At 37.8% G+C, this 23,821-nt stretch overlaps 1 protein-coding gene across 1 annotated transcript in view; it reads left to right on the top strand.

Moving 5' to 3' along the window:
- Positions 1 to 11,959: 11,959 nt before the first annotated feature.
- SPSB4 (splA/ryanodine receptor domain and SOCS box containing 4) overlaps positions 11,960 to 23,821 on the top strand; it is a 95,711-nt gene continuing 83,849 nt past the window's right edge. Inside the window, exon 1 of the mRNA XM_060767912.2 lies at positions 11,960 to 12,090. The gene's annotated coding sequence lies outside the window, so the exon portion shown is untranslated. The remainder of the gene's footprint in view (positions 12,091 to 23,821) is intronic.

Below are 23,821 nucleotides of genomic sequence, written 5' to 3'. Positions count from 1 at the left end.
GACTATATCCTTGGGTTTCCTGTCCACATCCTTGACCGTACCCTAATGCTGCTTGGCAAAACCCGCTTGACTACACCCTTGTGTTTCTCCACCACATTCCTTATAGATCTACACATTTCTATTTTCATCTGAAATGTACTGAAATATGTCAAGTGTGACTTGCTAAGTAATCCTTTTAGTATAGGAATAGTTCAGATATGACCTTATAGTAATATGCATTATTGAATTGTAATCAGTAGGCTTGTTTGATCGTGTTCGTTATTTTCGTTACTCGTTATGCATTTGTATTTAAATTAGCTTATGATCCAATATTGAGCAATTTTTGTAATTATTTTCGTATGTCTGGTGCAAGTTTTACAATCTTGCCGTTTCTCTTCCCTCCCTGGTAGCAAGCTAGTAAGCGGTGCATTTACCCCACTTCCGGTCTCTCCCCTCCTGCCAGCCACCTTTGCTCTGCTGCTTCCCTCCTCTTTCCTCAGCCAATCCTCTTCTTTGCCCAGCAGCTTAAAACTATTATTACTATATATTATATATTATATTATTATTATAAAATTATTATAATATTATATTATTGTATATTATAATATATTATTATATTACTATATTATTATATTATATTATAATTGTATATTATAATATAATATAATATAATATAATATAATATAATATAATATATTATTCTAATATTATATTATATTATTGTATATTATATTATATTATGTTATTATATATTATATTACTATATTATTATTATTATTATTATTATTATTATTATTATATTATTATTATTCCTCTCCCTCTCTTCAGAGGGAGAGGAAAGCTTCAGAAGTTCCCCCTGTCCCATTTGGAGGTGTTTTTAGTGCATTGCGCAATCGCGTCCGCCATTAACGAATCGATTCGCAATTAACAAAATTTCAGAAATTTCGAAATTTTGAAATCTTAAATTTCGGAAGTCCTCTGAAATTCAAAACGCTGGCGCCTCCTGGAAACGAAGCAAGTTTAGAACCAATTTTTTTCTTGATCAAACAAGCCTAGTAATCAGTTTATTTGTAACTCTACTTGTACACATTCTATGCCGTTGTCTTATGTGATCTCTAGAATGCCCTGTAGACCAGGATAATGCCCTTTATACTTTATATGTTTGTAATCTCATTTACAGGTTGTCAGCTATCCCTGCGAAATACCAGGATAATAGAATCAATTGATTGATTCAGAATGAGATGGCAAGATATCTTGTTCTTTTTGGAGAGTCCTGTCAACATATAATAATAATAATAATAATAATAATAATAATAGTAATAGTAATAATAATAATGTGTCAAGATAAAATATTCTGGGCACCATCATTGTCCAACACTTGAAAGTCAACTATAACCTAATGATTTTAATGCTATGTATTATGTACAAAGTATTTTTAGCTTTTGCAAATTGTAAGATGCCTTGAGTTCCAAATTTGGAAGAAAGGAGGGATACATATAAATAGGAGGAAGAAGGGGGCTCCTTAAAATAGACATTTTAAACTGCATGCACAAAATGTTACTAGACAGGAATTATCAGACAGAAGAATTGAGTCATTGTTTAAGCAAGTAAGTCAGAGGAGAGCACACTTATTTCCTTCTTCTCCCCCTCCGTTAATAGCAGAAATCTTTCATCCTCAGGAATAACAAATTTTAGGGTATAAAATGGAAGAGAAAGTTGATTTTAAAAGTACACAATCTTTTGGATGGCTGTGGATAACAAGTCTTGGAAAATCTACTAAAATTACAACTCTGTAATTTGTAGAGGAATAGATCTGCTTCATATTGACTGAGTTCTCACATTGTTAGTGTATTGGTAAATATGATTCACTTTTATTGATTGGGCTGGCTGGTTGTCCTTTTACAGAACAATTTTCCTACAACATACCCATGTGATGAATGAGGCCTCTCCTTTGTTCCCTTTAGTGAATGTTCATTTCATGATTTTTCCATTGAAAGCATTCAGGTTACAACCCTGTATATATTTTTGGAGGAAGTATGGAACACATCCCATTGAACACAATCAAACTGACCTGAGTTCCATTCAATAGATTTGTGGTGTTGCTACCCTTAGTAAAACTTTTGAATGCAACTTAAGGTCATTTTTAAGTCAGCAGAATTTTCTTTACATTGTGTGTATACTTTAACTAGGTCAGATTATTGGGAATTGGGCTGAGAGATGCATAATTGAAATTTCACTTTTACCTTATACGTTTCCAGTATCATCATCCTTTCAAACAGTTAGAAATTATTTATGGCAAGAATGAGAATTATCTAACACTGGCTGAATGAGGTGAGGTCTTTGGAACTCAATTTTATATTTCAAGCTATCTCAAATTTTGTTGTTCATTTTCAAATATTGTGTTTAAAAAGACAACAAATTTCCTTTTTTAAAATATTAAGACATAAAAATGAAAGTTGCTCCTTATGTTTCTGCATATCCGTGCAGTTCAAGCACCTTTCTTGTTTTCAACATGATTACTACTTGTGCTTAACATTGTTTAATTTCAAACTATGTTTCCTTACGGTAATATACAGGAAATGAGAACAAAGGAATGGTTGGAGAAAGTTCTCATGGGAATTGTTTTCTTCTCATGCTTCCATTGAAACACCAGTGTGTCCATGGCTCCATCTGTGTCCATGGCTCCATCTGTATACATCCCTATATCACCCTTCTCTCGCCCCATCCCCTATGACAGGGTCGAGTTGTGGGAATGAGGGAGAGGGCCTTCTCCGCTGTCGCCCCCCGTTTTTGGAACACGCTACCTAGGGAGATCAGGCAAGCCCCCACCCTAGCTGCTTTTAAGAAAGATCTAAAAACCTGGCTCTTCCAATGTGCCTTCGGAGAGTGACCACTCAACCCTTCTGGTTGTTTTAACCTGTAGCTGCCCTCAGAATAAAGCACCTTCCTCTGTCTCCTACAAATGCCAAATCCCACTACTTCTCCCTGTTGAACTCCTCTCTTACAAATGCACTTTTATCCCAATCTTGCCCAGGGTTTTAACTTTTTAATATTTTACCTCATACATTTGGCCTGCTCTCTGTGTCTAATTTTATCATGCAATTGTATATTTTATTTGTTATTTCATATTTTTTATGATATATTTTTGTTATTGTGTGTTTAATTATGTTGTTTAATTACATTTTGGGCTTGACCTCATGTTAGCTGCCCCGACTCCCCTCTGTGGAGATGGTGGCAGCTTATAAATAAAGATTGTTATTATTATTATTATTTAAAATAATGATAAGTGCTGGAGCAGTCTACACCTCAATACCACAAGAAACTCTCACTATTTGGAGGAGCTCTGGGACATACAGTGCTCTGTAGCAGCACATTTTTTACCCAATATCGAATTTTATGAGAACCTTTTTATTACATGTTTTTCATGCTGTTCTGTGATCAAGAGGACATTGTGGATGTGCATTTTGTAACTACCGATCCACCTTTTATCCCATAGTCATCCACCCTCTGTAAATAACCTCTAAATACCTTATCTTCTCTGGGTTTTCTACCCATTTCTCCTTGTTGCCGAAACATAGTCCTACCGAGCCCATCACATGATGCAGGGCAACTTTTGACAGGACTCCATGGGGTTCTGTTTCAACAATGTGCAGAAACAGAGCCCAGAATGACTCAGGAGGAGTTGAGTATTACCTGACTCCTCACTGAAGAAAGTAAGAGGAAGTAAGAAAGGACAGGGAAAGGATGGGAAACCACATGGGATGGGAGGTCATCCCAGAAGACAGGAAAAGATGGTAGGGAATGAGGGAGGACAGTTCCCTCCGCTTTCCCCCTTTCTCCCTGCCGTCTGATAAGTCCCTAGCTAGGTTGTGAGGCAGCATATTCCACTGTCAATGGTCAGGAAGTTCCTCTAAAATGTTTGGGTAGAATTCTGTAATTTGAATCCAAATAAATTTGTCCTCTCAATTACTGATCTGCAGTTTAGACTGTGTTTCTATTGGAATTTTGACACAGGATTTGCAACTGATGCATGCTTTCTCCATGATAATGTGAAGCAAATCATAATGGGTTTTTTCCAAAATAGTCTGCTTTCTCCTTATGTAAGATGCCAGCTGAAATCATACTTGTGTAGTGTCACTCAACACTCATGCAGTGAAGTGATAGTTGCACTATACCACTCTTGTCCTGAATACAAAATTGTGCAATTCTTTTTCTACAAATGTACTTGTTGCTTCTGCCACCCTAGTCAATCAAGTAGTACATTGAAAGCAGTGATGAGAAGTAACACACCATTACACTGTGACCTGAATACAGACATTTTGCCCTAGCTAAAAAACAAGAACCATATGTTTAAATTAACTTACACTTGCATAAAGCATCAATAGGATACCAACTGCCTCATCCATAGAATTCAAATGCTGTTTCTTCATATAAGGAAAAGAAGATAGACTATATGCATGTACTATGGTTTGTTTGTTTTTTTAAACAATGCCAATAATCATATTTTGCCATTCATTTGGCGGCTTTGCCCAGCAGATATATGTATAACAAACCTGAAAACAATCTGTTTCTTTGGTGAGAGCTGCCTGAGGCATTGAGTTCAACTCAGTAATAATATGCAAATAATTATTCCTATTAAGATGAAATGTTATTTCCAGTTTGTAAATGTCTGATATAATGTTTGTTTTTTAATCTCATTTTAAAATCAATAGGTTTCTTCCCAAAGCAGCTGGATCTGGCCCATCTGTCTGGAGGATGCTTAAAGAATGCATTTAGAATTAAAATTGGCTTTCATCTTTTAGGAAATCATAAAGTTATTCGATTGGAATTTTAGTGGAGTAAAGAGTGTGGGCGACAGTTTTAAAACACACAAGCAGAAACTTAATTTTTTAAATAAATCAATACCCAATCATTTTGTGGGGGAGCTGATACTCTTCTGAAAGGAATAATCTAGATATCTTCTTAAGAAACCATGTAAAATATAGGGTAGTGGAAATTGCCACAAAACAGATGCATGCTATAGTCGGCTATCTTTTCTTTACAATTATAACTGCAATACTTTATATTCAAGCTCAAGATGTTTAAAATGTTTCACTTAGGATGTATGAGAAGTATGCAGTGCTCTGTATCAAGCAACATGCTTTAATGTAAAAAGTGCCAATTTCAGACCATCACCAGTGAATAGGGCTTCTGGTCACACAACTGGAAAATACATTTGCATCCAGCTGCTATGTGCATTTGCATCTGGGTTAAATGAGCGAACCTGCTGACTCAGTATGTTGTAGCTTTATTTATTCAAGATATGACAAAGTACTTGTATGGTCTCATCCTGCACAGTTTTATGCACATATACATTCTACTGAATTTTGAGTCTTAATGTTATATAAGTATTCATAGGATTGTAGCTTTAGGATTAGTTTCCACTCAATCAGGATCCATTTTGTATAACACATAACACTATAACTCCACTTTAGCGACCATGACTACATCCTGTGGAGTCCACTGATTTTTAAAGGCATCAGAGTTCTATAGAGGAGAGTTTCAGAAACTCCTACATAAAATGTATGATAAACCCAGGGTTTTTTTGTTTTCCTTTTTTGTTTTGGTATTAATATTATCAACAAATATTCTCAACAAATTCTGCTGTGGTCATCTTTCTCTGGTTCTTTATATATTCCACAAAAGGTTTCCATTGTTCTTGAATTTTTTGTGTATTTGTTTGTTGTAAAGCTAAAGTTAATTTGTTTATTTCAAAAACTTTATAATCCAATCTCCTGATGTTGATGTGTTTCGTTGTTTCCATAGTTTTGCATATTCAATTCTTGCTGCTGTTGTTATATAAAGGAAGATTCTTTCTTGATGTTTCAACATCTGTTTGTCTAATAATCCCAATAAGAACAGCTCTGGATACAATGAAATTTTATAGTTTATAGTTTCCATGTCTCTATGAATTTTGTCCAGAATTCTTTAGCCTTTGGGCAAGTCCACCACAAACAGTAAAAAGTTGTTTTTTTTAATTTCCAACATATGTCAGATCTTTTATATATCTTTGAAAGTTTTTCTGGAGTTATATACCACTTATATGTCATTTTGTTAAAAAAAAGTTGATGGTGTAGCCCCTTGTATATGTTAGCCTTTTTTCCCAAAGTTCGTCCAATTTTTCAAGGTTTATTGCTCAGCCTAAATTTTTCGCCCATTGACTCATGGGTTCTTTTGCTTGTTTGTCAATTGTAAAATCTTTTAAAAGAAATTGATATAGTTTCTGTTTGCTTGTTTTTTATCTGTAGTTGTTGGTTCCATTGATTCTCCAATTCTTGTATACCTCTTTCTTTGTGTCTAGTCAAAGCCTCTGTTGAAGCTGATTATAATGAAACCATGTCATTGTTCAGTCTTCCTTTTTTGTAGCTCTTGTAGTGTTTTTAATTTTTGCAGAGTACCTTTTCCTAATAGTTGTTTATAAGGTATAAATTTTCTCTTAGGTATTTTTAGTTGTGGAAACACTTCTTGTGGCTTCGTCCATGCAGGTATTTTATTGTAAAAAAAAGTCTTTTAAATGCCAAAAGAAGTGTGTAAAGAAGAAATGTTTGGTATGACCTAACATCAGTTGGTGAAACCAGTTTAAAATACCAAATAATCAATGAAATGCCATTTTTATAGAGATAATGCAGGGAATGGTTAGTTGGAAATAGAAACAAATAGCAAGAGCAATCAATATTGGGCAGCTAAGATGTTATATCTAGAATTGATTGAATACATTCATTCATGCATGGATACTATTTGAGATTCCATATATTAAAATGAATAAACTGAGGTTATCATACTCTGAACATATCATGAAACTGCATTATTCATTAGAAAGGATAACCATGCTTGGTAAAGTTAAAGGCAGTAGAAAAAGAGCAGGACCATATGACAAGTGTGATCAAGGAAGCCATGCACCTGAATTTGCAGGACCTGAGCAAGAGAGTTGATGATAGAATGTCTCCAAGTTCTTTCATTCATAAAGATGCTGATTGAATAGCATTTAACAGCGATGATCTGTTGTGATGGTTAGAGAACATGTTTCCAAATGAAATCATCCGACTCCTGCAGTTTGCTCTGCTTCACTCTATTTCAACCTTTTGAATGTGCTAGGTTCATCCTGCTTATTTGACACATTCTACGTCAGCAGTACTTACCATTGTCTAAGAACTGTATGATTGTATTTTCCTGAGTGCAGGGTTAGATGAAGATTAGTAAAAACATCAAAGCTGCAGTTAAACCGAAGAGAGATGAGTTTGAGCCAAGTCATTAGAAAGGTCTTTGAAGTGATTGCAGATTAACCACCGCCTATTTTAAGTGGTATACTTATCTTCCTTTCAATATTTGAGTAATAAAATGTGACAGGCAATACTTTTCTGGGGGGATTATCATGTGCCTTCTGTGTGTAGGAAGCACAGAAGGCTGAAGGCCAATTGTCTTCCAACCCATTGAATTCAGAATCAAGCACTTAAATATCAATCAAGCTGTATTATTTTGCTGCTTATTATAATTGTATATTTTATAAATGGGAAAGTTGGATTCAAACATTTTTGACCTTGCAGTAATATTGTCACCACAGAAATAGTCCATGAGAAAACATTATTTAGTTAGAAATTGTAATCAGCTTTATCAGTACTTTTCTTGCAAATAGAACTCCAAAGGTTGATAAAAAAAATAATGTGTTCCCTCTTGATTAACCTGAAATAATGTTCTTTTTTTGGACTTGCAAATGTGATCTGAATTTGCTCTAACATTTCTTTATATATTTATGTGTCTACTTCATACATTATTTTGTACCACTTTTCACTTTACAAAATCTCAATGTGTTGATGGATTGAGATTGAATCGGAGATTTAAGTATCATTTTGTATACAGTTTTAGGCTCATTTGCATGCTATGAAATTCAATGAATCTTGGCAGAATGAAAAGCTCTTGACTGCTCTGCAAATGGTAACTGACTGTAATTTTTAAATTAACAATTACATTAAATTAAATAAGAAACATACTACAAACAACAAAATACATTTGGGGAGAAGTGTAAGAAGTTGAGGTATTAAGTAGAGGTTGACATAGGTGTATCAGTTTATCGCTAGTGTCATTAGCTGTATCCTAATGAAGTTGTCACATGGAATCTGTGAGTTGCTGTTTTTGAGGATTCTCAGAATTTGTTACTGAATGTTCTTAGTCTGTGCCCAAAAGAGCAAAGTTTCTGAACACTTCTCCAATGCAGTTCTCACACAATCCAAAGAGGATATAACTAAGCCATGAATCACTGTGGTCAGATCAGTCATCTCGAGGAATAATTACACTGTGCTCCAGGTTAAAAGTTGAATCCAGGAATTCATCTATACTGGGAACTTGGAAGAAATGTACATCAACCAGAACAGATACATCTCTAGCTCTACCAATTTATACCCATTGAACCAATCCGTTGCTGATATTAGACTTCTGTTTAAAACTCAGATGGCTTCCTTGGTATTAGATGGAGATAAGAAATAGTCTTAATGGCACTGAGATCCAGATATCTATACAATATTAAAAAATTAAATGGGATGGGAGGGAATCTTCATGGAGTCCATAGTTCAATAGCTAAACATTCTGAACCTATAACTGTAGGAAGGAGTGAAATTACTATAAAACAGTAACTCCAAGTTCACAGATATTTATAGTTAATAATAGTGAGAACAACTAAGAATCAGAGCCTCATTCCAGCAGAACCAACATGGCCATGCTCCTTGTATCCATTTCCTGGCACATGCCATTTGCCCAGATTATTGAAGCTGTCTCTATTACATGATTAGGCCTGAAATCAGATTACCAGTAAATGAATTTAGATAAATCATCTCCTGATATCCCTGGAAGAAACACATGCCAGGACTTCCCTAACAATGGAGCATTAGAAACTGGTAGGTAATTTTTCTGCAGTACACTGAAATTCAGCTAGGGCCCTTTTAACAGCTTTACAACAGCTTCTCTTAGGGCACTTCCAGACAGGCCAGAAATATGCACCAAAGTGGACTATCAGGATGGCATGCAGCTATCCCGAAGCCCTCAAAAAGAACCCCTAAGAAACTTACCTAGCTGTCATTATGGTTCTCCTCACATCCTCTTGGCACATCATTTCCTTGCACCAGGAAGGTGTGAGGAGGACCGTAATGATGGCTGGATAAGTTTTAGTTACTTTTTAGGGGGGCTGGGGGTGGGTGTTATCCTGGACCTTTGGGGTTCAGGAGCCCCAAAGGTTCTTGATGCCAAATGGGGACTCACTCCGAGTAGTCCTGGGACTACCCAGAAGTGGTTCCCACAGGCCTAATACCCCATTAGACCCAAGCTTTTCAGGAAGGCCCAGAACTCATGGGATATTTAATTAATTCAGAATAACTGAGGTTATTTTGAATTAATTCATTTTTACCAGGTGTGTCATTTGGATGCCCCTGGTATTTATTTATTTATTTATTGCATTTATATTCCCCTCTTCTCACCCCAAAGGGGACTCAGGGTGGAGCACAACATATAAATGGCAAATATTAAATGCCAAAACATACTAGACCATACACATACAAAGGCATTAAACCCAGACATATCGCACATTTCGGCCTGTCTGGATGGACAGATCAGGGGAGCTTTGCATAAAGAAATAAATGAAAACAATTCAATTTTCTAGAAAACAATTGAAGACATCTTCCAAAATGATTTTAATTAATAGAGTTATAATTTGCTGCTGTTTCAGGTGGCTAATATGCTTTAGTGCTGTGGTTTAAATCTCTGAGTTAATATAGTGAATTATCTCTATTGAAGCTGATGTAGTTTGACTGTGCATAATGCATGGGTGGTCATGCCTTAGGTTGTAGGTTAGACTAAACAGTCTTTTGATAATTTCTAGGCTTGTGATTCCATTATTCTACAATGAGTCTCCTTATTAATGACGAAATCCTATAAACCCCCATTCCAGCAGATCAGTCTGATAACTGGTTGCACAGAGTAATGAACAGAGCAGGCAGAATCACATGCCTAGCTTGTATGGTGACACCCCCTCCCCCTAAAACGCCAGTATGCCTATTTAGTTATGCATGGCACACTGACTTTTCTTTAATTTAGAGCAGATTAAACCCAATCCTGATGGGTTGTTTTGGAAATGAGTAAATTAACAGGAAAATCTGTGAAGGGTGCGTACAAGGACAAAGGAAAAACAACCTACTGAAGTAAAATATTTTAGTGATTTGGTATTTGTGCAATTCCAAAGAAGGAAGATATTCTCCACAGAACTGAATAAAAGACCTTTCAGTCTTGAATGTTTTGTTTTCTTATGTTTTGTACTTGTACTTAACACTTTGTTTTCTAGTGTTCAGTATGACCTCTGTAGTCTCTCTTGGTATTTGCTGAGTTATCCTGGTGATTCCATAGTATGATTCCCCCAGATGTTATCACACAATTGCATTGGGAGACTTAGTAAATTCTTGGAGAGAACATCTCTTTAGGAATACCTAGGTCCCTGGTTCCCAATGTGGGACACACACCCCATGGGCGGTGGCAATTGAGAGGAGGGAAATTCAAGAATACTTTTTTGCATTTCTTATGGTTCATATACAGCAGTGGTTCTCAGCCTGTGGGTCCCTAGATGTTATCCTAACAGCTGGTAAACTGGTTTAGATTTCTAGGAGTTGTAGGCCAAAACACTTGGGGACCCACAGGTGGAGAACCACAGATATATAGTATATAAATATATGTTGTGACACATATTTTACAAATTAAAATCCAAATGTACACGGCGATCATCTGGTGACAATGGAGAGGGGGAAAGCCTGCTAATAGAGAACACAGAGTTAACTAGAGAGTGCATGAGCACAAAAAAGGAGGCCACTTTCATTCCAAACATCCACACTACTCTCAGTCTTTTTTTTTTAGCATTACAAGCTATGCAAACTATATAAAAATGTATTTTTGTTCTGCATATGAATGTAGCAAGAAATTTGTGAAAAAATCCAAAGCACAATTATAACTTTCATAGATAACTCAATATTTTTATATGATTTTTTTAAAAAGAAAAAGATTATCACCCGCAAGAAAATTAATATAAGGTGACAGAAGATGCTTAGCTGGGCATGGCCAAAAAACCCCACTAATCTAGATTCCCCAACAAAATTTTGTGGGCTGTTAGGACGCTATTGACTTCCAGCTCTTCCAAAGCAAGATATGGGACTTTATTATGTAGATTTTTATTAAGAAGATTTTTCCAAATATTTTCTGCTACAAGCAAGTACCAAGCAGGAATGCATGTATAGAGAAAGGAGGAGAATAAGTGACCTGTCTCACACTGATGCTTGACAGTAGCAAGCAACTGCTTGGAGAAAAAACCCTCAGATTTCTTTTTATAAAATTATAAAATAAAATTTAGTTTTGGCATATGAAATGTTTCTTATGGCCTAAATCCAACTGCTATTCCTGCATAGAATAGACCCATTGAATCAATAAGATTTATATAAGTATTGACTTACCACTCAGCCACTGATTAAATACAATTGTTGGGACTCACAATTGGATTTATGCCCATATTCCCATGATTTGGAAGTTTTCTGTTAAAACACATTAATATTCGAAGAGCCTTGTTCTTTGTTCTTTGTTTAAAATTTGGGCCCAGAGCAGTAGGCAGGTATAAAGAAAAAGACAGCTGTGCTGTTCTGATACTTTTGGGAGTTATAAAACACAAATGTATTTTAATACTTGCACACATGTGTGTATAAACATATTACTAAGGGGTCAAAACACTCAATGCCAAATAGCTTATTGTGCAGAAAGAAATGTAAATTGGCAAAGGATTTGAGAGAGAATTTTCTCATACTGAAAAGAGTAGGTTCTTGCCATTTGGTAAGTCTAGTGGTGTCCACTGAGAACTGATAATGTACAGAGTAACAGAATGACTTTTCCATATTTTTCAGGATTACTTAACCATCTGAAAAATTCGAAGCATTTTCGGTTGCTCAAGAAAACAGCAGCTATGTTTGCTAGTTACTGTGAAATGACTAACCATTCAATCCCGAAGTTGTTGACTCAGAAGAAATTCCTTCTGGATTGAGTGGAATTTACTTCCAGGTAAGTGTTGATACAATTTACTTCTGAGTAAAACCTCATAGTCAAATGCTGGACATACTTAACAGACTAAACCATTCAATAAGAATGATGTGCCTACAACTATTGATGCCAGGGAATGGGTTATGTATCTTTCCAGTTATTGTTCAATTGCAGCTTCTTGCATTCTTCACAATAAACTTGCTATTTAGCATTGATTATTATTATTATTATTATTATTATTATTAAACTTTATTTGTACCCCGCTAGCATCTCCCGAAGGACTCGATGCGGCTTACACAGGCCAAGGCCTCAACACACAATATAACAATATATTCTAAGCAAATCATAACAATTAAAACAAAATAAAGCAAAAATGAACAACAGGCAATAAACAATACACTAAAGCACAATAAAACTGGGCCGGGCCAGAGTAATGGGTACAAGATTAAAAGTGCTGATGTGACAGGTGGTATATATGAGGCTTCTAGGGCAAGTGCGGTGTGCGGTGTGCAGCAATCATTAGTTCTAATAAAGTGCTTATGGGACTTGGTATTGGAGATTTCCTATTCTGGGAGGGCATATCGGAACAGCCAGGTCTTCAAGTTCTTTCTGAAGACTGCCAATGTAGGGGCCTGTCTAAGATCTTTGGGGAGGGTGTTCCAGAGTCGGGGAGCCACGATGGAAAAGGCCCTGTCCCGTGTCACCACCAAACGCGCTTGCGACGCAGGCGGGATCACGAGCAGGGCCTCTCCAGATGACCGAAGTGAACGCATGGGTTCGTAGATGGAAATGTGGTCACGCAGGTAGGCTGGTCCCAACTGTTCAGGGCTTTGTAGGTAAGCACCTGCACCTTAAATTGATGGGAGTTGTAGTGCTGCAGCATGTGGAGGGCCACACAATTCCCTCCCCTGACTTATGCAAAAAAATAATTAGAAATACAAATACAACAGGGAAAATTCCAGGTTTAGAAGCAGTAAAGTATATAAGCGCTTCTAAACCATTTTTATCCTGCTTTCTCTCAAATGGTTTTTTTAAATGTCATATAATGGTTTCCTCTCGCTTTCCCCTTTTGTCCTCAGCTTCCTTCTTTTGCTGCAAACTGATTTTAAAGTGCAAAAGGAGTAGTCATTTAGCCCAGCAGGAGAGAGAAGAAGACTTTTGCCCTTCCCAAGAGGCTTAAGAACAACAGATGCAGCCTCTCTTAACTTGTGTGGCCTTTCTTACTAATAACTTGACCACGGTCTGATCTCACTTGGACATATATGTTCCAGTGAAATGTTGGAAGGTTTGATATACTTGCATAACTACATACAGGATTTTGTGTTGTTATAACTAAATTCTAGTGGCTGCAGTTCAGCAACATGAGCAGCAAATGCTATTAAATTAATCAGGCCGATGCTGGAATTCAGGGTGCATCTACACTGTAGGATTCGTGCAGCCTGACATCACTTTAACTGCCATTGCTCAATGCTATGGAATCCTAGGAGCTGTAGCTTTATGAGGTCTTTAGACTTCTCTGCAAAAGAGTGCAGTTGTCTCATCAAACTACAAATCCCAGACTTCCACAACATTGAGCTATGGCAGTTAAAGTAGTGTCAAGCTGCAATGATTCTACAGTGTAAATGCTCCGCTTCTATGCATTGCAGTGTAGGTTTTAGACTTTTAGGTTTTAAGACTGGTGTGTTCATGTATATGTGTCTTCATATCACCTTTACATATGGTGACCCTATGGATTTTGTATTCAGAGATGGTTTTGCTAGTTCCTTCCTCTAAAATATTACCTACAGCACTTGGGTTTTTTTAAGTTTACCACCCTTGAATTAACCAGATCTGACCCTGCTTAACTTTCAAGACCAGACAGGATATGATTTCTCCCAGTAGCTGAGATCTAGTGCCTGCTGGTTAAGGAGAACTACACAGTTCAGAGGCAAAAAGAAAGGAAGAGAAATGGAAACTCCCTTCATTCTGTGAGGCTTACTAAGGGATTTGGGAATGTGGATTGCCCAATACCTCAATAGCTGGCCACCATGAAGCAATTTACAAGTCAAAGCATATACTTACACCCTTCACAGGTCTTTTATTGAGCGAAGTAGACCAACAATTAGCCTTATTGATACAGTGGGATTACATTTTTATTCAAAAGAAATTGAGAATTTAGTTTTACATCTGAGATAATCTCAATATGGGGCATCAGGAGATGTTTAAGAACTTTCATTCATACCTCTTCTTATTACATTAAAGGTAAGAAACCTGGAGAGATTTCTGTACATCTGATTCTAGCAACAGCTCACCTGCTCACTTGCCTGATACTTAATTCAACAGCCCTACTCATTTCCTGAACAATACAAGAGTAGTACAGAATGTAGATCAAAAATTGTGCCAGTTCCAGCAGCCTTTTCAGTGGATTCTTCTGACACTGAGCCTCTTTGGTGCTGATACACAAGGTAATGTATTAAAGATTTCATCTTGAAAGGTGATAATGTTGATAATTTCAAGATGTCAACAGATTGTTCTGATGTTCCAGGACAGATAACAGAATTCTCCCTGCTGATGGTATTCTCTGGAACCTGTGATCATCTGTAACAAAATACATCAAATATTTGTTTACTTTCTGAAATTTTGTTCTGGGCAAGGCTTTATTAAAAATTACATTTTAAAAACAATATTAAGTTATTCATGAATTCAGTTTATATTCCAGCTTTCTTTTAGCACAGGGTTCAAAGTGTCTTATAATGATTTAAATGAATTAAAATTACGTCAGAAACCTATTATGCAGGTGAAACATCAGGAGAGAATGCTTCAAGAACATGGCTATACAGCCCGAAAAACCTACAATAACCCAAACGTATTAAGTTCAGTAACATCTTTAAAGGATCTATGACTAACTGTTATGAGGAGGAAAATAACTTTTTGTTGTTGAAGGCACAGCTTATGGTATTTCTAAAGTGAGCCTATCACAATTTGTTTTCCTGGGGCTGAGATCGTGTAAATCATCCAAGGTCACCCCATGGATTTTCATAGCTAAATAGAGAACTGAACCCTGGTCTCCAGAGTCATAATCCAGGCATTAATAAAACTGAAAACAAATAAAGTTTCAACTTTTGCAAGGTAATATTGCCACAGTATATTGCAAGTCTCTGTAGAGCAGCCTTTCTCAACCTGGGGATTGTGACCCCTGGGGGTCATGAGGGGGTTTCAGAGGGGTGGCCAAAGACCATCAGAAAACATATATTTCTGATGGTCTTAGGAACCTCTTTGGCAGAGAAGGCTGAAGATCTCCCCACCTGTCCTTTTCTTCCTTTTTGGAAACAGATGACAAATCCTCCCACCAAAAGCCCTCCAACACTGTGATTGGCCTGCCTCTCAGCTGGCCTCTCAGCCAAGGGGAGGGCTGTTTCTGAGCCTCCAAGTGGGGAGGTGAGAACAGACATGCTTCATGCATGGCTGCTTGGTGCGCATGTGTGAGTGAGGGAGAGCGTACAAGGCTGGAGGGAGGCTCATGCCAGCAAGTCCCTTCAAGGCATGGGGATTCTGTGTGGGAAGTTTGGCCCAATTCTACCAGTGGCGTTCAGAATACTCTTTGATTGTAGATGAACTATGAATCCCAGAAACTACAACTCCCAAATGTCAAGGTATATTTTCTCTAAACTCCAACAGTGTTCATATTTGGGCTAACTGGGGCTCATTACAGAGAGAGGTCAACCCCTCTGTTTAAGGAGCTCCACTGGCTGCCATTTATTTTCCGAGCCTAATTCAAGGTGCAGGTGCTTACCTACAAAGCCCTGAACAGTTTGGGACCACCCTACCTGCGTGACCGCATCTCCACCTACGAACCCACACGCTCGCTCCGGTCATCTGGGGAGGCCCTGCTCGTGATCCCATCCACGTCGCAAGCGCGTCTGGTGGGGACACGAGACAGGGCCTTTTCTGTGGCAGCCCCCTGACTTTGGAATGCCCTTCCAAAAGATCTTCGCCAGGCCCCTACTTTAGCAGCTTTCAGAAAGAACCTAAAAACTTGGCTGTTCCGATGTGCCTTCTCAAATTAGGAATCCCCACCCAAGTCCTAGAAGCACTTTAGCACAATTAACATTACTGCACACAGTACTATTTTATTCCTATGCTCCTCCTACCACTCTAGCACTTTTAACCCTGTACCCCATTGCGCTGGCCGGCCCAGTTTTAAAGTGTCATGATGTATTGTTATTGTCGTTATTGCTTGCTTAACTTATTGATTTGCTATGTTTTCTACTGTTGTGTTTGTTTTACTGTATTGTGTTTTGAGGCTTCGGCCTGTGTAAGCCGCATCGAGTCCTCCGGGAGATGCTAGCGGGGTACAAATAAAGTTAATAATAATAATAATAATAATAATAATAATAATAATAATAATATTTGGGCCAGGTTTGGTCCAAATCTTTCATGGTTTGAATCCACAGTGCTCTCTGGATGTAGGAGAACTACAACTCCAAAACTCAAGGCCAATGCCACCAAACCCTTCCAGTATTTTCATGAGAATACTGCATGCTAAGTTTGGTTCAATTCCATCGTTAGTGAAGTTCAAAATGCTCTTTGATGGTAGGTTAACCATAAATGCTATCAACTACTACTCTAAATGATAAAATCAATCCCTCCAACCCCACCAGTATTTAAATTTGGGTGTATCAGGTATTTGTGCGAAATTTGGCCCAGTGAATGAAAATACATCCTGCAGATCAGATATTTACATTATGATTCACAACAGTAGCAAAATTACAGTTATGAAGTAGCAACGAAATAATTTGATGTTTGGGAGTCACCACAACATGAAGAAATGCATTAATGGGTCACAGCATTAGGAAGGTTGAGAAACACTGCTTTAGAGGCATCACTGAACTATAGTTAACTTGCAGTCTTCACAGCAGTCTTCCTGTTTTCAAGAGCCCTATGACATGTGCCATCATCCTCAGACATGCACTTTTTTTTTTGCTTTTCTGTATGAAGAATTTCTTACTGCACTGACCACAAGATATAGACCTTATATTATTGCATTATTCCCTAACTGGTGTGAGCTCTGCCCTTTTCATTCTGCTTTGCCCTTATATGAGCAGCTGCTGCTCCTGTACAGCTTCTTTCCCTGTTTATAAAGACAGATGGGCTAATCCATAAGAAGCCAATGTATATTCATGCATTAGTTTCTTTCTACAGGGGATGCAAACAATAGACTCTTCCTTCACCCAAAGGTTCTCTGGGAGAACATTCTGCATAATGCTTTTTCTTGCTGAGATGTACAGTGTTGTGGTTCATGCCATAGAAGCTTTGTCTCGAAATTGGGCTAAGGACTATATACAGAGGACAACTGGGCAGGGAATTTGAAGAATCGGGAAAATATCATGGGCAATAGTAATATCTGTACTGCATTTTCCCTTTCATTGTCAGTCCCCTCCCACCCTCTGAAAGCTGTGCCATATCACTGGAGGTAGTGGGCGAGTGACATTTCTCATTACCCTCTTTAGTGTTTGTAGTAATCACCTACCTACTAAATGTCCCTATTTAACAGGGGCAGTCCTGATTAGCTCTGCTAGCTCACTTTTCCAAATGCTTTTAACACATCCCAGTTTTTTCCTTCTCCCTTCCCTTTTCTTTTCCCCGTTGTCCTCAGCTTACTTCATTTGCTGTCCAAAGTGCAAGAATAATTTGCAGTCAACTCACGGGGAAAGAGGAGATAAATGGGAGGAATCTTGTCCTTCCCTGAAGATTCAGGGAAAAGTTGCAGCCTCTCCTACCTTATGTGTTCTTTATCAATAATAGCTTTTACCATCTTCAAATGTTGCTTGGTAATTTTCCCTGGTTTTTGCTTGTGGAATGTTTCATGGCATGCGGTCCTTTTGGAGCAGGGGTGGGAACCATGTCCCTCTCAAGATTTGTTCGAACAATTACTAGTGGTCCTAAGCCAGCAAAGCCAGTGGTGAGGAATACTGGAAGTTGTTGAACAACATCTGGAATGTCACAAAGCTCCCATTCCTATCATATCATATGTGTTCTCTGAAGATTTTGATCCAAGCGCAACGGTTAATGATCATAGCTTGGCTAATTTTCAGGCCAGGTCTGACTCAGTAAGAGTAACATCTTTTGTGAGGTCCTAAATCTGCTTGTAAGAGTTCTCAGAATCCTTTGTCTGACCCTTAAAAGAGATAGACATCTTTTTCTTTCTTTCTGTGGTGCCTTGAATTGGGAGTGTTGCCAGGAACCAGGAAATCAAATGTGTGTGTTTTTTTTAGGGGACCTGGCATTCTTAGAACTTTATCGCATGAAGGCGCGATCCCATGACAGTTGCAAGGTCACAGATAGCGGTAACATGCCAAAATGATCATCCTTGCTACGGCACATTTTGCATTCACACAGTTGCATGGATTTGCTAACTGATGATCCTGAAGCCATACTTTTACTTACCTTCGTGACTCCACCCCATCAGTTTTGCTGTATTGTGTTTGTATGTGTGCATGCGCCATTTAATGATTACAGCTTAGAATATGTCAAAAAACCTTCAAATCAAGAATTAGAGGCTCAGGAATAATGAGAGGAGAGAGGGAAATGAGAACAATCCTGCCCCCAACACCACTCTAGCATTGGTATGCCAGCACAGAAGCCTAATGGGCTCATCTCACCAGGTGATGAGAATTTGATGCAATCTGCAAGTATTGATGAATTTTCCTGTCAATAGAGGAGTGGGTTTATTGTGGGGAGGGACAGATTGGCAATAAGATGCACACAGCATATTTGCCTCTTTTGTACAATACGGTCCGTAGAACAAACAACAGTATCAGCCTATAGAAAATAAAAGGGAGAGAAAGGAAAAGGGGTGATAGATGGTGAGGAAGATGGTGAGTGGGTAGACAGGTTGGAGAGAACTCCCTCTTTCCTGCATATGATTACTAGCCGTTACAGCCTGACAAAGGGCAAATGCTACATATGGAAATGTGAAGAGTGTTTATTCTTTTCTTTAAGGCATGGACATGGGTAAAGAATTGTTTATGTCTTCACCATGTGGAAATTGAAAAAACGATCTTCCATAGCTTCCAAAAACTATTTTTTTCTGATATACTGACATTCTTCATTTAAAGATATGTTGGCATCTGGCATTGTCAGGTGCCCCTCTTATGAATGCTGGCATTACATAGACCGTAAGGACTTGCCATGTACTGAATGGTTACTCACATCATAGTGCATTCATTTGACTATTCTCTGCATTTAGTCAATGTGATGCAGTGGAGACAGAAGAGAGACTGTCAGCTGTAAACTGAATAGATCACTCTGAGCAGAATGCTTCAAGGTGGAAAACAAATTCCACCAATGTAAACATGACTTAATGTCCAGAAAATGTGTTTCAGAGTGGGGTGCCAACTAGATTGATTTCTACAGTATATGTGAAATGGTAATATTGATGACTTACATGAATGGGTGGTTGTGAGAAATGACCAACCAAGGAATTTGAAAGCATTTTGAGAAATGAATTACTGCATTTGTATTTTGTATGAAAACTTGTTCTACCATCCATATTTTGCCTGACAGCTTCCTTTTCAATAGTCACTTGATATGATCAGATAAGCATGTGCATTTCAGTGAAAAGACATCAAGAAGAAATTGGTCATAACAGTTTTATCAGAAGTTAATAGTGGTGTCTAGCATTTTTTTTCATGTTGAATTTTACTTGAAAAATAGCACAATCCAACCTTCAAAAAATCTGGATATGTGGTCTGTCCCAGAAGTGATGAGATTGATTAAAAAATAAAAATAGACATGCATACAATTACAGTTTATCCCTTTGAAAATGAGCTCCTTGTAATAAAATCCAGCACAGCTGCTACTTTTCATAGGAGTTTTCACTTGAGATGTTGTCCAAGCTCTCAAAGTTGCCTAGATGTTTTCAATGGTTCCAAAATGATGCCCTTTGAGGTGGGTTTTGAGCTTGGGGAAAGAAATTGCATGGAGCCAAGTCAGGGCTGTACTGTGGTGGAGAAGTATTTAGGACAGTCTTCACATGAGTCACATTGTTCTTAGTTCTTGAAGTTGAAGGATGCTGCTCCAGACTCCTCTGCATTTTCACTCATAACAAGGCACAGAAACTACTACATGCTTCGCCAACTTTCCAACTGCTACAAAGGTGATAACTCATTGAGAAAAGTCAAACTGTATATCTTGGTCCCCCTTGATCTGCCTCAACTCCACTTTTCTTTCCTGGACCTTCTGTGGTGTGGAAAAATATCATTCTCATTACTTTTGGGATATATCACATATATTTTAATATAGCTGCTTAAATATACCATAGCTTTATTTGATTGCTAATAGCAAAAACTAAAAGGTTATAAAGAATAAAAGTAAAATATTAGACATTTTTGTACTACTATTCCCAGAATTATAGCATAGGAAATGTTGAGAGTTATAGGTCGAAATGATAACTTTCATAAACACAGTACTGTTCTACAAATAATGGATTGCTGTAGTGGATGTTGTTGAAGTCCTGAAAATTATTGGCAACGTGAATCTGGTAATTCTGTATATTGAAAGCTTCATTTTACTTCCAGGAGTATGATGTCAGACCCTTAGAAGCAAATGCTTAATTTAAGGGTAGAATGGCTTGCTTAGTCAGCCCATGAGTATTGTTTGCTTTTCACCTTTGTTCACCATCTGTCCTTCCTCACTCTGATGGCTGCCATCTGAGGGTCGCCTCCCTGATGTGCAGCTCTTCGATTAGATGCTCCTGCATTCTTTTTTATGAGGAAAAAAACCTGCACACAACAAAAGACAATGGGGAGCCTTTGTGTTGTGCACACGTCCAAATCCCCCAGGCTCCTTTGTATCTGCACCCGTACTAGCAGCCTTTTGTGTTCTCAGCCCCCAGATGGTTGTCTGAGCCACACAGGCTTTAGTATATTCAAATTCGGTAATAGATGATAAGGCTGTTTCCTGGGCTTTTAAAGTAAATGGATAGACACGTCCAAGTTTTAAAAGCAATTGGACAAACTAGCCAAAACATCTTCACGAATAAATAAATTAGTAGGCTGTGTGTGCATGGACATGAATAGATGGTTTGTTTTTCCAGAAATACATTTGCAAGGAAAAAAATATTTCAAAGCAAACTTCAAAACTATTCACATGCATGTATTCTCTGATGCAATTTTGAAGCAGCAAGCATGGGTACTCAAAATCTTATTTACCCATTTGGTTTACTTGGACAAAAAGTAGTGCCAGCAATAATTGATTTGCTAATAATAAAACTCAATTCCTTAATTTTTTAAAGTTGCAATATAAATGTTTTTTTAAAAAAATCAAACAATATTAATAAAACTCAGAGATAATGGCACTTTTGTTTGTATGATATTTTGGCAGACGCAGTTTGTGTCCAAATTTTGTGGAGGTCACTAGAAGGACTTGTGGGAAGCTGAGTAATCTTGGATGTGGGCCACAGAGAACAGAGTGCTGAAGGGAATTATTTGCAGAGTTCTATTTATGCAGATAGAGAATGCGAGAAAAAGAGAGAAGCAGAGGATAACTGGGAAAAGGGTTTTTAAATGTGAGAGAAAGCTCAATAAAATGCTAACTGCTTCTTTGGTGTTACACTGGAACAGCTGAAACGTGGTACCTATCTGTAGTAATGTCTCTTGAATGACAATCTTCATTATGATAAAGTGTCATTTTATTCAAGGAAGGTGTTGATGGAAATTTCTTATTATCTTTTTAAAAACTGGAACAGATGAAATATCATATTGGATGCTAGAAATATGTCTTGAAGGAAACCCACTGTAGTAATAAAGCCTCTTCTTGTTTAAGGAGCCCCCAGTAGTGCAATGGGTTAAACCCTTGTGTTGGCAGGACTGCTGGCAGAAAGGTTGGTGGTTCAAATCCAGGGAGCGGGTTGAGCTTTTGTTTGTCAGCTCCAGCTTCCCATGCGGGGACATGATGATGGCAAAACATCCGGGTGTTCCCTGGGCACATCCTTGCAGACGGCCAATTTTCTCATACCAGAAGTGACTTGCATTTCTCAAGTCGCTCCGAACATGAAAAAAAATGTTTAAGAAAAGTCTCTCAGAAGATTTCTGCCTAGAAACTTGGATTTCACATAGATGTTTGGAATTCTAGAAGATAAATTATAGTTCTAGAAGAATAAGGTGTAGCAATGGTCCATGATTCTGCTTTTCACATTGGTGCTACACAAGATTGGATGGTGGTAAATCTGGAGAGAGCCTTCTAATGATATCATCTTGAATATGGATTAAGCCGCCTCTACAAAGACCTGACTGGTTCAACCTTTCAGTGCCCAGACGGTCCTTTTCCTCCAGGCACTGTTCCTTAGCTAGTTTCAGTTGTCACTTCATAGTTTCTTCTGGGTTTAACTGAGTTTATTGATTTTAGAACTGCTGCATCTGCAACTTTGCATTAACTCATTTTTAAAATAACTACAGCTATGTTTCCTTGTATTTGTTTTTCTCATTCCAAATTGTATTGCCCTGGGAGATTTGCTCAGAACAAGAGCCTACAAAATACTAAGCAAATAAATAAATAAAGTAAAATTTGATAGGACCTGCTTTGAGATCTCTGTTCAGGATAGTGCAATAAATGCATGGAAGAGTGCAGGGATCACTGCAGGAAAGAGTGCACTAATACTTTTTTTACTCTTAAGTGTTCCACAAGGAGGGCATGGTAGAAGATACATTAATGAACCATTACTAACATTTATGTTTGTGTTTATGTGATAAAAGAGGCCATGGTTAATTAAATGAATCCAATTTTAGTGGTTACAATATAGGAACTGTAGTTTATTCAATATAGCAGTAAAAGAATGTGCTTTTACTTGGGGCCAAGATAATATCAAAGGAGAATGTCTATTACAGCTCAAAGTTTGGGGTGCTTAAATATTCACTGCCTGAAAACACTTAGCTTCATTTAGAGAGGGCAGATCTTGCTTTGGCGATGTGTGTTTCAATTATACCTAGTATGGATTACTACAGTGTTCTCCCTGTGGAACATTTAAAACATGTTTAGAAGCATTCATTTGGTACAGAAAGAAGTAATAAGAAGATATGCACAGAATCACTGCAGCAAATTACAAAAGTTCAGTTCTTAGTCCTGGCCAGAGAAACTGTGCCCTCCCAACGTTTCATGAAGTATCTGCCACACAAACAAAGTTTACAGCGTAGGACCACTTCTGCCCAGGTCAGCACTGCACAATTAAACAGGAATACACACATTCAAGCCAGGAACAGAAATTTGTAATTATTTACACTTTTTAGAGTCCGGCTGCCTGGTCATCTGTCCAGACAGATGTGGTTGTGTACTTTTGGCATCAAACAACAGGGTGGTGTTCCTGGGTTATGCATGGCTGTTTCTGATTGCTCTTCTAGTGAAAAAATGTACAACATTAACTAGGGAGCCACAACTTTGTCCTGGCAAGAGAAATTGTGCCCTCCACACATTTCATGAAGTTTCTAGCATGTAAACAAAGTTTTTGCCTTTTATTCAAGTATCACCTTCTTTTTAGGAACTAACCAATCAAAAACAAACATCTAAAACCCGGAAACAAACCCAGATAAAAAGATCCCGTGATTTCCGATTGCAGTGACATACAGACATGTGAAGATCTGTATATTCAGCTCAAAAACATGATATTCCTGCAACTGGAAATCTCACAATTTTGCCTTTTGTAGAGATGGCTTCTGCGTTTACAGGAAACGGCGTCTGGCCACCCTTCTGTTTGCTACAGAAGCTCCTGGGATAAAGG

The sequence above is a fragment of the Anolis sagrei genome, chromosome 3 (assembly GCF_037176765.1).
Source record: "Anolis sagrei isolate rAnoSag1 chromosome 3, rAnoSag1.mat, whole genome shotgun sequence".
NCBI classification, from domain to species: Eukaryota; Metazoa; Chordata; class Lepidosauria; order Squamata; family Dactyloidae; genus Anolis; species Anolis sagrei.
Note: the sequence above shows the minus strand (reverse complement) of the source record. Positions and strands in the feature narration are given on the sequence as shown.